General features: G+C 37.4%; 1 long non-coding RNA gene across 1 annotated transcript in view; it reads right to left on the bottom strand.

Moving 5' to 3' along the window:
• Positions 1 to 1,572: 1,572 nt before the first annotated feature.
• The window catches only part of LOC146464044 (uncharacterized), a 198,706-nt gene continuing 185,980 nt past the window's right edge, over positions 1,573 to 14,298 (bottom strand). The window contains exon 3 of the long non-coding RNA XR_014856732.1: positions 1,573 to 2,060. This is a non-coding gene — a long non-coding RNA (uncharacterized LOC146464044). The remainder of the gene's footprint in view (positions 2,061 to 14,298) is intronic.

The raw sequence follows: 14,298 nt of genomic DNA, 5'->3' as shown, positions 1-14,298 counted from the left end.
CACAAAAGTAGCACTTTGCAATTCCTTACCAAACAAAACAGAATGATCGCTATGAGGACATTCTGTCAATTCTTGTGCTGGTCTTATAATCATAGGAATCAGAATCGTGTTAGCTTCACCACTTCAACGCCGTGTTCAGCCTCATTGATTTGGCCAGGTGATCAGCTTAAGCACCAAAAACTCGTTATTTTTTATTACTATTTAAGGTCAGTCTGCTTGGACAATAAGAAATAGCCCTAAAAGAGGAAAACTTCCTGAGAAAGTGAGTGGTATAAAGAAACAATTGAAACTTGGTAACGATTATACTCAAGTCCACTAAATAATGTGCTAAATAAATAATATTAGTGCTCCACTAAATAATGCGCTATTTCTCTATACCTGTAGCTTTACTGTTATAAAATTAAATAACAAGTTACCGACCTAAACGACCAGATCAACTAGTAACCACCTAACTAGAAGATCTTCTAACAGCTACATAAATTAGACACGACGCCATAGACAAACGACGATAATGTAACAATTAGAAGAATACTTGTTATAACTCCAGGAGCTACATTAGTGAGACCCTCCTAAGTAAAGACGTATTCTAAGTATTGCCCCATTTACAATAGACTATCGATATTCCTACAATAGGCTTTTATTAAGGAACAATACTGAAGAGACATCTTTACTTGAGAGGGCTTCGTGAATCAGGCCTCCCAAATTTCTCGCATGTCGCAGGAACCATGCTCTATATTTATTATTAATAACTAGTTATCAGCACACACCCTTCTCTCGTCTATCAACGAGCTATCATAAGGACCTTCGGACTGGCATTCTGAAATAATATTTTCCATTCATTTTTATCAATTGTTTTTTGTGTAACTAAATTGCAACATCAAATGAGAGAGGGATCTGTCCCGACCGCTGATATAAACAACCCTAAACTGAAATGCACTAACATACATCATTGTAAAACATAAGAAGGATAATTGCTCAAAATTCCATATTAATATTTATCAAGATTTCATCTATTATGGTCCGTTTGCAATATGAATATGACTTAAAACACGAACCACACTGCAAGTTCTTTTTCTAGTGCCCTCTTTTTTTATTATATTTTGTCGCTATGACAAAATTACATGGCAACAAATACCCTTAGTAATCACAAGTAACCAAGGGGAATAATCTCAAGTTGTCTTTGCTGACGTCGAAAAAGTGAAACGAGAGCTCTTTTAAACTCTGGCATTCTGACTGCATATAAAATAGGATTGACAAGGGAGTTTGCATAAAGCAAAACGATGAAAGCGAAAGAGAGATGAGAATACACCCGGTAAGAAAGAAAAAAATGTAAATAGAATCGCAGAACAGTAAATATTGTAAACGGGAGGAACAGCACTAAAGATGCCACAGTCAAAATGAGCAATGTCTTTGTTAGTTTTCTTTCTCTGCTGGCTGCACCATGGTGCTGAGGATGATCCCCACAAGAAATTTTGACAGCAATGGACACATAAGAAACACAAATAACAAATAAACAATAGCCTATCGATGAACAAGCTACATATATCAATCGTGGAGAACTTAAATAAGAATAAGAAGCAATTGGTACCAGCCCAGATGTAACCCAAATGAATGTAATAATAAAACCAAACACCCACTTTTTAATAAATCGATGTCTGAAAGGACGAAATGTCGCGTGCGCTCGTTCTAGCGAGATAGCAGTGAGGTTTGCCAGAGAAGATGCAAGAAACAAGGACGCCATGTAAAATTCAACAAGCAAAGGTGGTCTTTGGGTATTCCAAAAGAAGCATAATTCTCCAAAGGACACAAAATATGTGATTTCTGAACATCCTCCAACAAACATATCTGCAACTGCCAGGTTGATCACCAGGTACATGCTGCGCTTACGAAGACTGCGGTTTTTGATAAAAACAATAACCGTAAGGATATTAAGGGTTACTATAGTAACAGACTCGGTCATGACTACTGTAAGCCAGGCAATGCACTCAGACTGAGAAAACCACTGGAAACTTGTTTTATTTTGTGTTCCGTTTTGCTGATTGGAAGAATTAGCCATCTCTCTGAAAGAAAAAAAAGCGAAGGGATTATGTTTCTTTGTTGGTCTGGATCTGTTTAGCAAAAGTGTTTACATATTCATAAATTTGTAAATGGAAACCGAAGCAATGTTACTAAACCAGGTAGCATTCACTATCCACGGCCAACTGTTTTCCTACTGTAGAACCTGGTTATTTCACTGAAATTTTAAATCATAAATTTCAAAGAAAAGAAAGCAAAGGAAAACAGATGGAATTCTTCACTAATGGTGTGACTAGCCAGTGATCCCGAAAACACATTTAAACACAAAAGATTCCATACTAACTCTTTCGAAAGCAAGCGCAAAGAAAAGTTCAAAACGTTGTACAGTTTGTGCACGCGTTTTACAGTGGCAAAGGTTACGCTTGCCTCACCATCGAAAACAGTCCTTAGGCTACCGATCACTGATTGCGCGCGATGTTACATTAACCATGGTACTCTTTCATCTTTTGCAAATAAAGTGTCATTTAGTTTTCGTTCCCGTTAACGGATTTATTGTATTAAGCTGCCGTTTTGTTCATTTTTTAACATGAATTTCACTTTTAGAGGGCACTGAGTATTTTTCATGAGCTGCTGTATGATCCGAGTGTTCGAGGTACTATTAAGACCTGTGAAAAACTACTTGGTATAAATAATAGATAACCTTTTTGTTCTATTTGAAAAAAAGAAAAAAAAGGAAGAAAGAAAGCGTTTCAGAACAAGAATGTTTCAATATATGCCTTACCAGGAAGCAAAATACCCGGCTCGTCAGTGCTGGAAACAATTCTGAAAAAATACGTCTCTCTGCAACAAGAAATGTATGTTAAAATTCAGTATTTATATATCTTTTAGTTGATAAGAAAAAAGTTTCATGCTTCGTTTTCTGGTCTTGTAATAAATATTGATGCAATTTTGGTACTAGAAAACTGATTGTTTTCATATCCACTAAGAATATAACATGAACGAATATAATTTGGAATATAAAGCCAACTATTCAATTAAAATTTAGCCTGAGTGGATAGAAGCCTCCAGCGGTGTTAGCCATGACAAATAGCCTCCGCCTAGACTTAAAAGTCGTCTTCTTATGGCGCCGAAAGAGAGCATTACGAGCGACGGAATCGCGAGGCCAGAAAAATGAAAATGGAATTCGGGAAAATCTTCGGCAAACATTCCGCTGGCTCCGCAGGCTAATCAACCTGATTCCGGTGTAAAAGATCTGAAGTATGAACAAACGTACTGTGATGAATTGTCCTCAGCAAGTTTGCAGGTGTCATGAGTGACAAGCTTTCCTTAATATAAGTCCAATGAAAATATCACGCGCTAGTTTTGAACAAGAAGATTTCTCAAGGAAAGTAACAAACTTGACAGTTTTTTTGCCTGCCTGTACGCCATAAAATGTAACTCGTTATATAGAAATAACTTGGAAAGACGAAAAACTGCTACTTGTTTACTCCATCAATCTTCTCGAAATGCAATTTTTTTCTTATCGATTTTTTTCGTACTTTTAACATCTGTTTTGCCTGTTATAGAGCAAACAAATCTTGAACTACATAAGAGAATAGCATTGTAAGACCCTGTCGCATTCCAACTCGTCAGTGAGAAAAGCTAGCTCGTGTATAACCAGGTCTTTTACAACCACCGTATCTAAACCGTACCTTGCAGTGTTCGTAGCCTCAAAAAAGACACCTGATTTGGTGTTCTTCATCGAGATTTTCGGTCCCTTTAGCTTAAATAGCTTACCTGAGCCTGAAAGATGCTGAGCAGTGGCGATTCTTTTTCGGCTATCCGACGGAGAACAAGCGCTTTCAAAATCTAACTCGGAAAACAGACAGAGTAAAGGGCAATAATTAGCAGGATACGTGCTTTGAATGATGTGAACCAGTAATAACAGATCCCTAGGTAGATTTCACTTTCTGCGTTAACCACTTGTCAGTTACTTGCACGATAATTAGTGCAATTTAGCGGTAAAGTCAGATTTAAGCTCATTAGTTTCTTGCGCGGTATATTTATAGCTTTTATAAAAAACTATCATCCACTTTGACATAAAAAAAATTCCTCCTTTAAACATTACTTTTCCCTATCTTTTTAAAACTCCCGGGCAAAACTGTTTCGGAACTGATTCTTTCTTAGATATTTGAGACCCATTAAAAGAATTAAAATGAAAAGTTACAACCATCTCATTCATTCAATTCGGACACAGCGGAACAAGATATTTCTTTCAGGCCACTTACAGAACAGAAATTGTTCCTTCACCCGATTCCTCAGTGCTGGAAATAATTCTGAATAAAATGTTCCCTCTCCAACGAAAAATGCATGTTAAATTCAGTATTTGTATATTGTATTTTTTAAGCTGTCAAGAAAAAAAACGGGTTCACTGATGTTTCGATTAAGGTCTTGTAATTGACGCTTTTTTTTGTTACAAAAGAACTGATTGTTTTCATATCTACTAAGGATATAACATGAACGAAAATAAGTTGGATGATAAAATCGATTACTCCGTGTACCTGCTGGTATTCTCCGAGCGCGAGAAATACATAGTTTTAACCTAGAATTCAATTTTTCCTTGACAAGTTTTTCGATGGCCTTTACAATGTTCCGGTGTAAAAGATCTGAAGCTTGAATTATCATCAACAAGTTAGCTGGAGTCCTGAGTGACAAGCTTTCGTAAAAAGTCCTACAAAAATACACGCCCTCGATTTGAACCAGGAGATTTCTCAAGGAAACTAACAAACTTGACAAATTTTGTTGCCCGTCTGTACACCAGAATATAAAACTCGTTATATAATAACTTGGAAACGCAAAACTGGTGCTTGTTTACTCCAGAAATCCTCTCGAGATACAGAGATTTTCCTTTTCGAATTTCTATTTTCCACAACTGTTAAGGCTTTTATAGAGCAACCATATTTTGAACTATACTAGAGAATAAACAAAACTTGTCGTATTCTAATTTATTACAGAGGAAAACTAGCTCGTGTGTAATCAGGTCACTCCGCTACCACCAACGAATGCAAACCGAACCTTGCACTGTTTGTAACATCACAAAAAAGACAGCTGACTTGGTGTTCTTCATCGAGTTTTTCAGTTCCTTTAGCTTAAAATGTAACTCTAAAAACAAACTAAGTAAAGGGCAATTTAGCAGGATACGTGCTTTGAATAATGTGAGCTGATATTTATAGTACCAGGTTCCTATGTAGATTTCACTTACTGCGTGAACCACTTGTCAATAGTTGGCTTCACACTAGAGCTTGTAAGTATGATTTAAGTGCACTTGAAACCTACTTTGAGTGTGAAGGGGTAAAACCTACCAACTTGAACTTTACTTAGTGACCATGGAAACGTTCGTAGTTCAAAGAAGCCGAAGTACGCCGCCAAGTATGGCCAACACCACACTTGAGAACGTACTTGACCAATAGGAAAAGGGAAACCAACTGAAAGCCACGTGCTGCGGTGCCAGGACAGATAAACATTTTGCCGTGAACTAAAATCTATCCAAAAGAATCAAAATGGATGGCTGGAGATACGCCTAGCAGTTTGAGGACTCCGCGTACCAAATCTCACAAAGCGCTGATGATTGGACGAGTCACGCGGAAATGCATTTTCCAAAGCGGATCCATGTCGCAGTTAGCTAAAAGCAGTGTAAACCAATTTTGTGGACGAGGCCATGCCCAAACCCTGTGGCGATTTCTTTGCTGAAAACCACGTTGCTGAACCATTCTCGACAAACACAGAAGATGTCACATTCGCCTGTTCCGTGTCGTCGCCAAGTACTCGTAAACAATGAAGTACCTATGCATTTCCTGTAATGTTAAAACTCTCTGAGTTAAAATTAAAGACAAAATAAAGAGTAAACAACATGAAACGTTTTTCCGTTGCAAAGGCTCCATGATTTTCCGTCGAGCAATCGCATTTCTGATTTAACCGCGAAAGATGATTGACAGCTTGTGCTTCAAGCAAATACTTTGTCACCAGGTGTGAAGCCAAGATTTCTAAAGTGCGACTTCAGATTTTCAAGTGCACTTGAATCAAGTGCTTACTTAAAACTAACTTAACTTGTAGTGTGAAGCCAACAAATAAATCGCACGATAATTTGTTCAATTTACCTGTAAAAAGATTGAGGTATATTTATAACTTTCATTAAAAAACTATCATCCACCTTGACTTAAAAACTAAGCTCTTTAATTAGACTGTTTCCCTCTTACGAAACTTTTATTAACATCAGTTTTCAGTGATCTGAATAGTCAGATCAACAACAGATTCTTCTAACCTGTTAAGGATTCTTGAGGTGCATCACCAACCGTATCCTCTATTCTGTTTGTAAAAAAAGACATTGTATCGCCATGCACTGATAAACAACCCGGCTCATATCTTATGTCACGTGATATCCTCTAGTACGATAAGCACTCCGATATAGCGGATCCTTGTTTAAATGTTTTGCCTCATTAGTATACATTATTAGCATAAAGGATAAAACCAGCTACTGAAAGATAAATGGTCTTCGTAAATTTAAAGAACTTGGGAGACTTAGCATTTTCCGAAAATTTGTTCGTGGTAGCTTAAACAGTATTTTGATAAACGAACGTTACAAGTATGAAAATGTAAACAAAGACGTCACGAGGATTCTCGTGTAGTTTCTTTATTGCATATTTTTTATTGTATTGCTATTTCCCTTTCCTATTATTTCTTCATGTTAACATGTTTTCCTTATAAGTAAAGGTTTGGTTATACATAGACAAGTAAAGATAAACGATCAAAAGGAACAACGTTTCGTTTCGTTTCAATTATTTCTATCACTTCGAACTTGATAATGGCGTCATGACGACCCCGAAACGTTGTTCCTTTTTATCGTTTATCTTTACTTGTCTATCATGTTTTCGCCGCTGATATTATGTTCTCGTCAAAGGAAAACAGACAATGGGTGGTCGAAGTTTCCTATAAAACTTCCGTTGCAGCTGTTGCAAGGCTGGCATTTAAGGTTTAACTCTAGTTAAAATCCTTTCCTTCATTTAGAAAGATCAGGTCTCCGTAGTCAAGTTTGTGGGTTCTAACTGGTGCATGTTCATCACAACCGTATATATTTTGTATCTAAAAAATTATTCCTTTCACTGTTATTGAAAGGTAAGTCGTGTATAATTGCTGTTCGTTTTTGCGGCGATTTGTGCTGAAGGTTTCCAGGGTCTTCGTTTAAATATCTGCTTAATTAGCTTTTTGGCGATTGAAATGACCTTATTTTTTTCACAACAAAACTGCTGCTTTGAATAGTCCATATCTATCTGGAAACGGCTGTTGAAATCAAAATTTGAAATATGCGCAAACGACGAACAAATTCGGTTAGTAGGCAAAGAACTGATCGCTCGAAATCAGCCTTAAGACTAGAGATTCTGTGAGGTGGCCATGGGAGAAAAACGGGTACACAAAGGTACCCGAACACAGCGAACCTCGAGCGAAATAAACATTAACGTCCTGTATCTTCTGCACTTTGATATAATAAACAAAGACTAATTAGCCTCGGCTGGTTCAATATTATTCTAACTTGGCATTATAACTTGTACGATAATTTGAACAGTTTAGCGGCAAAGTAAAATTAAGCTCATTTCTTATTACGTGGTATATTTCAGCAGTGTTTTTATAAAAAACTATCATTCATATTGACATAAAAACTCGACCAAGTCTTAAATTAGACTGAATCCTTCGTTTCCAGGGTCTTCGTTTAAATATCTGCTTCCTTAGCATTTTGGCGATTAAAATGACCTTATTTTTTTCACAACAAAACTGCTGCTTTGAATAGTCCATATCTATCTGGAAACGGCTGTTCAAATCAAAATTTGAAATATGCGCAAACGACGCACAAATTCGGTCAGAAGGCAAAGAATTGATCGCACGACATCAGCCTTAAGACTCGAAATTCTGTGAGGTGGCCATCGAAGTGGGGGGGGGAATCGCGGGTACATCAAGGTACCCGAGCACAGCGTACGTTGAGTGAAATAAACATTAACATCCTGTATCTTCACGCCATCTTCTGCACTCTGATATTGTAAAGCTTAATTAGCCTCGGCTAAGAGATGTAACGTCCTACACAGGTTCAATATTATTCCAACTTCGCATTATATCAATTTGGCATAAAGGAATATAACTTGGATTATAAAGCCAACTATGCAATAAACATTCAGCCTGAGTAGCTTGCAATATTGTCAGGGCGCGCTTGCATATATCTGTATTTTTTTTTTTTTTTTTGTGGCGAAGAAGCCTTCAGCGGTGTTCGCAATGACAATTAGCCTTTGCCTAGACTTGATAGATGTCGACTTCTTATGGCACCGAAAGAGAGATACCTCAACGACGGAATCGCGAGGCCAGAAAAATGAAAACGGACTTCGGAAAAAACTTCGGCAAATATTCCGCCAGCCCCGCGGGCAAAAAGCATCAACCTGATTCCGGTGTAAAAGATCTGAAGAATGAACAAACTTGTCGTGATGAATTATCCTCAACAAGTTTGCAGGTGTCCTGAGTGACAAGCTTTCCTTAAAAGTCCTATGAAAATACAGCGGGCCAGTTTTGAACAAGAAGATTTCACTCAAGGAAAGTAATAAACTTTACAACTTTTTGCTTGCGTGTATGCCAGGAAGTATAACTTGGTATAATTATATATTAAATAACTTGGAAAGACGAAAAACTGCTACTTGTTTACTCAATCAATCTTCTTGAAATGCAAATTTTTCCTTATCAATTTTTTTCTTCAGTATTTTTCACAGCTGCTTTGCCTGTTATAAAGAAAGCAAATCTTGAACTACACAAGAGAATAAAAATAAAAAAAGCCTGTCGCATTCCAACTCGTCATTTCATTAACAAAAGCTAGCTCGTGTGTAACCAGGTCTTTCACCACCATCGTATCTAAACCGAACCTTGCAGTGTTCGTAACCTCACGAAAAACACAGCTGAATTGGTGTTCTTCATCGGGTTTTTCGGTTCCCCTAGCTTAAATAGCTTACCTGAGTGACAGATGCTGAGCAGTGGTGGTTCTTGTTCGGCTATCTGGCGGAGAACAAGTGCTTTCAAAATCTAACTCGGAAAACAAACGGAGTAAAGGGCAATTTAGCAGGATACGTGCTTTGAATGATGCATGGCGAGCCGCATGCCTCAGCAGCCGATTTTGCCATCCAAATTTTTCTTCGATCACTACAGGAGGCCTATTGTTTACGGGAGTGCTGTTGACAGTTTAAAACCACATTTTCGGTGCAATACGAGCCCCAGTGCGTTGTAAAAAGTTTACAGCAATCAACATTCACTCACTGCGTGCAGTCGAATATTTCCGGTTCAGTCAAAAACCTCCGGAAAATTCAAAAACCCGGAGGAAAATAAATTTATCGTCGATGTGCAGCGAGTATTAAACGCGGCAAAGCAAAGGCGACACACCCGATTGCTCGTCCTTATCAGGCGACTCACCCGAGATAAGAACGACCGAGTTCAAAATCTCTCTGTGAAGAAATTTCTAATATTATTATCGGAGTTAGCTCACGAAGAAAGGCGACGCACCCGATTGCTTATTGTTCTCAGGCGACACACCCGAGAGAACAACTGTGACCTAACTATGTCTTTTGCCTTTACACAATAAAACCGTAAATATTTAGCCGGTATTTTTGGACACTTTTGTCGCACTCAGCGTGCGAACATTAATTGCCAGTATCTATCATCTATTTTGTTCTTACCGCCTGAAATACTAACAGTAACACGGTACCGCAACAATATCATCATAAAAGACATTTTAAAAATATATTTTGTATTGACTCTGATTCTAAGAGTTCCTACACACGTGGAAAATGGAAGCTGGTGATCGACGCCGTTACACTTTTTCCCAAATCACGAATTCGCGAGTGCTGATCAAATATATAACGTAAACATAAAAATCGCACTTACCTTTGCGGACCACTGGAGGATGACGATTGACTTTATTTTTCATTCAATTATTGGAGAATGATGTAGAAAATTAGCTTGCCGAAATTTTTCCGTTTCTGACAGTCGATGTGTAGTCAGACTTCCCGTCTGGACAGATCGGAGGAGTTTTCGTTTCCAGTTAACTATGCGTTTCCACAGAAGCCAAACTTTCTAGTCACAAACACTTCATTGCTTTGCGGCAAGCTCGATCCAGACATTACACGCGACTGAAAAAGATTCCTTACTATACTGTTGATAGATTGCTGCTTTCGAACAGGAATTCGATCATAGCAACCGTCACTCAACCTAATTAGTTTTAACACCTCTACGCGGCTCCTCATGGAGTGGATAATAATAGTTGCCTGGCTAGATTTCACTTTCTGCGTTAACCACTTGTCAATAACTTGAACGATAATTAGTGCAATTTAGTGGTAAAGGTAGATTTAAGCACATTTCTTGCGCGGTATGTTTATAGCTTTCATAAAAAAAACTATCGTCCACTTTGACATGAAAACTAAGGTCTTCAGTTTAACTTTAGACTATTTAAAAGCCCTCATACGAAACTTTAACATCAGTTTTCAGTGATCAGACCAACAACAAATTCTTATTAGTCTGACGGAGTATGATCCCCGGTAATAACCAATCAGAGACCAGTACTCAGATGCTGGTACGCTGTTAGGGGTCTAGAAAAAGGATTTTGGCGCTAATTTGCAGACGGTTATAACCGCCGCAGTTATTAGAGTCCGTCGACGACGCAGGCTAATTCTTACTAACATGTTAAAGATACTTGAGGTATATCACTAACCGTATCCTCTATTGTGTTTGTAAAAATATACATTGTATCGCCATGCACTGATAAAACAACTTCACACCTTATGTAAAGTCATATCCTCTCGTACGATAACCACTTAAATATAGTGGATCGTTGTTTAAATGTTTTGCCTCATTAGCATACATTACAATAATTACTGACAAAATTAGCTAAATGGTCTTCATAAATTGAAAAAGCTTGGCAATATTAACATTTTCGGAAAATTTGTGCGTGGAAAGTTTAACAGTATTTAGATAAACGAACGTTATAAGCATCAAATTTGCAAAGAATGTATGACAACTCTTGCCACCAAGCCAAACGTTCTTTGTAAATTTTAGTATTATGAAAGCAAATTTCTCAGAAAATATTCAGCATGTCACACCAATGACTACCAAGAGTGACATGCTCTTTTAGTTTAGAGTGTCCATTTGTTCGGAGCTGGTTGTTTGATATATCCTAATGAGGCGAAATGTAAACAATGAGGCCAGCAAAGATTCTCTTAATTATGAATATATGAAACATATTTTGAACGCGGATGAAAGATCAAATAGAAAAAAGATCCTCGCAGTTAGTACGCAACTTAAGCAGTTGTGAAAAGAAAGCCTAAAAGAACCCTTTCTTTTCGCAACTGATTAAGTTTCGTACTAACTGCGATGATCTTTCTTCTATCGCAGTTCAAATGTTTCATATATTTACATTCATTAAGGCTTTGTCTATTTTATGCTGGATTGCATTTTATGCGAACAAAACAACCACAGAAGAACCATTGCCGCCGCCATCTAATTCTTCTAGAATCCAATCCTCGCTCCTCGTTGTTGACTGCCGTTTCGGTTCGATTCTCTGTTCGCACAACTCAAGAAAGTGTTACGAAAACCTATCTGATATGTGACGATTCACCAAAGCAACGCAGCATCACTCGGGCACAAAAATCGATACGAAAGCGGCGTTTTGTGTGTGAACGGTAGCCCTATCCGACATGTTTTTGGTGACGATACAAGAGCTATCCGGTATAGTGCAGACAAAGCCTTACCGGCCCTGTGTAGCTGGCCGTATTGTCCGCGCGCGCTGGTATATATATGTATTTTTTTTTGCGGCGGAGAAGCATTAAGCAATGTTAGCCACGACAATTAGCCTTCGCCTAGACTTGTTATAAGTCGGCTTCATTACTAGCGACGGAATCGCGAGGCCAGAAAACCAAAACGGACTTCAGGACATTCTACGGCAAACTTCCCGTCAGCTCCGCGAGCTAATTAACCTGACTCCGGTGTAAAAGATCTGAAGTATGAACAGGGGCACCCAACGGATCGTTTCGGTAAATTATCTGTTCTGTAGGCCCCTAATACCCACCAATTTCTTAAACTTAAGGCCTAGTGTTCTCGGATTGATAAAAATGTCGTTTCGAGTACCGAAAAAGGTCAGCTAAGATTTTCGGAAAGGAAATAAGACCTAAGGTTTTCGGGAAATGGACAAAGATGCCCTAGTAATTTCGACTCAAGTTGGCCGGACTCAAGAATGACCGGACAGATAAAAATATTATAGCGCGGCCTAAAAAGAACCTACAGAGCTTTAAAGGCACTCCAGATAGCCTAAAATAGGAGAGAAAACTGCCGTTGGGTGCCCCTGGTATGAGCAAACTCACTGCGATGAATTATCCTTAACAAGTTAGCTGGTAACCTGAGTGACAAGCTTTCTTAAAAAGTCCTATGAAAATACAACGACCTAGTTTTGGACAAGGAGATTTCTCACGGAAACTAACAAACATGACAAATTCTGTTGCACGTGTGTTCTCCAGAATATATGTAATCTTATATAATAACTTGTAAAGACGCAAAACCGCTACTTGATTAATCCAGCAATCTTCTCGAGGTGCAAATTTTTCTTTAAATGTTTTTAGTTTCCACAGAGTTTTTGCCAATTATTGAGCAGCCAAATTTTGAACTACACAAGATAACAGAAACAAGCCTGTCGCATTCTTACTCGTTATTGAGAAAAACTAGCAAGCTTATGTGCAAGCAGGTCTAATTCTGGTACCACCGTTGTGGCTTAACCGCACCTTTCAATGTTCGTAACATCTTAAAAAAAACAGACAGCTAACTTGATGTTCTTCATCGAGTTTTCTGAGTTCCCTTAGCTTAAATAGCTTACCTGGGTAAAGGCTGCTGAACAGTGGTAATTCTTGTGCGGATATTAGGCGGGGAGAAGCGCTTTCAGAATGTAACTCGAAAAAGAAAAACTGAGTAAACGGTAATTTAGCAGGATACGTGCTGTGAATAATGTAAGCCGGTAACAATAGTTTCCTGTTTTAAATACTTACCTGTCTGCGTAAACAGATGCTTGTCAATCACTTGCACGAAGCCTGGTTGATCTTTTCTGTATGTCATCAGTGCCCATGTCATTATGTCATTATGTCATTACAGCTAATGGCAGATAAGTGGTCTTCATAAATTAAAAGTGCGTGGCAAAAGGAGCATTTTCGGCAAATTTGTGGGTGGCAGGTTAGACAGTATTTTAATAAACGAACGTCATGATTATAAAAAATTGGTGCCAAGCCATGCATTCTTTGTAAATTTGTATTATCAAGTCAAATTTCTCAGTCTCGTCAATATTTAATCCGAATACCAAGAGTGACATGTTCTTTTAGTTTAGAGTGTCTATTTGTTCGGAGCTTGTTGTTTGATATATGTAAATGAGGCAAATTGTAAACAATGACGTCAGCAAAGATATCTCTTACAGTTTCTTCAATGCATAGTTTTTATTTCATTGTTATTTCATGTTATTTGACTATTATTATTATAACTATTATTATTATTATTATTATTATTATTATGAAATGTGAATATGTTTTTAATAGCTCTTTTTACATACTTTTAATTTGTAAATAACAATTTGTGTGGAATATTTTAATAAAGAATTATTATTTAAAAAAAATAAAATAAATTATTATTATTATTATTATTATTATTATTATTATTATTATTATTGTTATTATTATTATTATTATTATTATTATTATTATTATTATTAAATATTTTGCTATATGTTATGCCATATGCTATAATGAATACCCGCTGATATTATCCTGTCAATTGATGGTCGAAAATTCCTATAAAACTTCCGTTGCAGCAGTTCCAAGGCTGGCTTTTTAAATTTTTAAACTTAAAACTTTGGTCTCAGTTCAAAGCCTTTTCTTAATTTGGTGGAATAAAGCCTCAATAGTCATATTTGGGGTTGTTATTTTGAGTTCATGTCCATCACAACCGTATAATTTTTTCTCAAAAATATTCCTTTCATTCTTTTAATTGACGTCGGGGACAATTGCTGTTCGTTTCTACGGCAATTTGTGCCGAAGGTTTCCACTTTTGGGTCTTCGTTGAAATATCAGCTTCCTTAGCTTTTTGATTTGGTGATTAAAATGATATTTTTCGGGTCACAAAAACACTGCTGTTTTGAATAGTCTATGCTGACCTATCTGGAACCGGCTGTTCAAATCAAAATTTGAAATATGCGCA

Source organism: Pavona decussata, unplaced genomic scaffold (assembly GCF_977016875.1).
Source record: "Pavona decussata unplaced genomic scaffold, jaPavDecu1.1 SCAFFOLD_169, whole genome shotgun sequence".
Lineage (NCBI taxonomy): Eukaryota > Metazoa > Cnidaria > Anthozoa > Scleractinia > Agariciidae > Pavona > Pavona decussata.
This window is presented reverse-complemented; position numbering and strand designations above follow the sequence as displayed.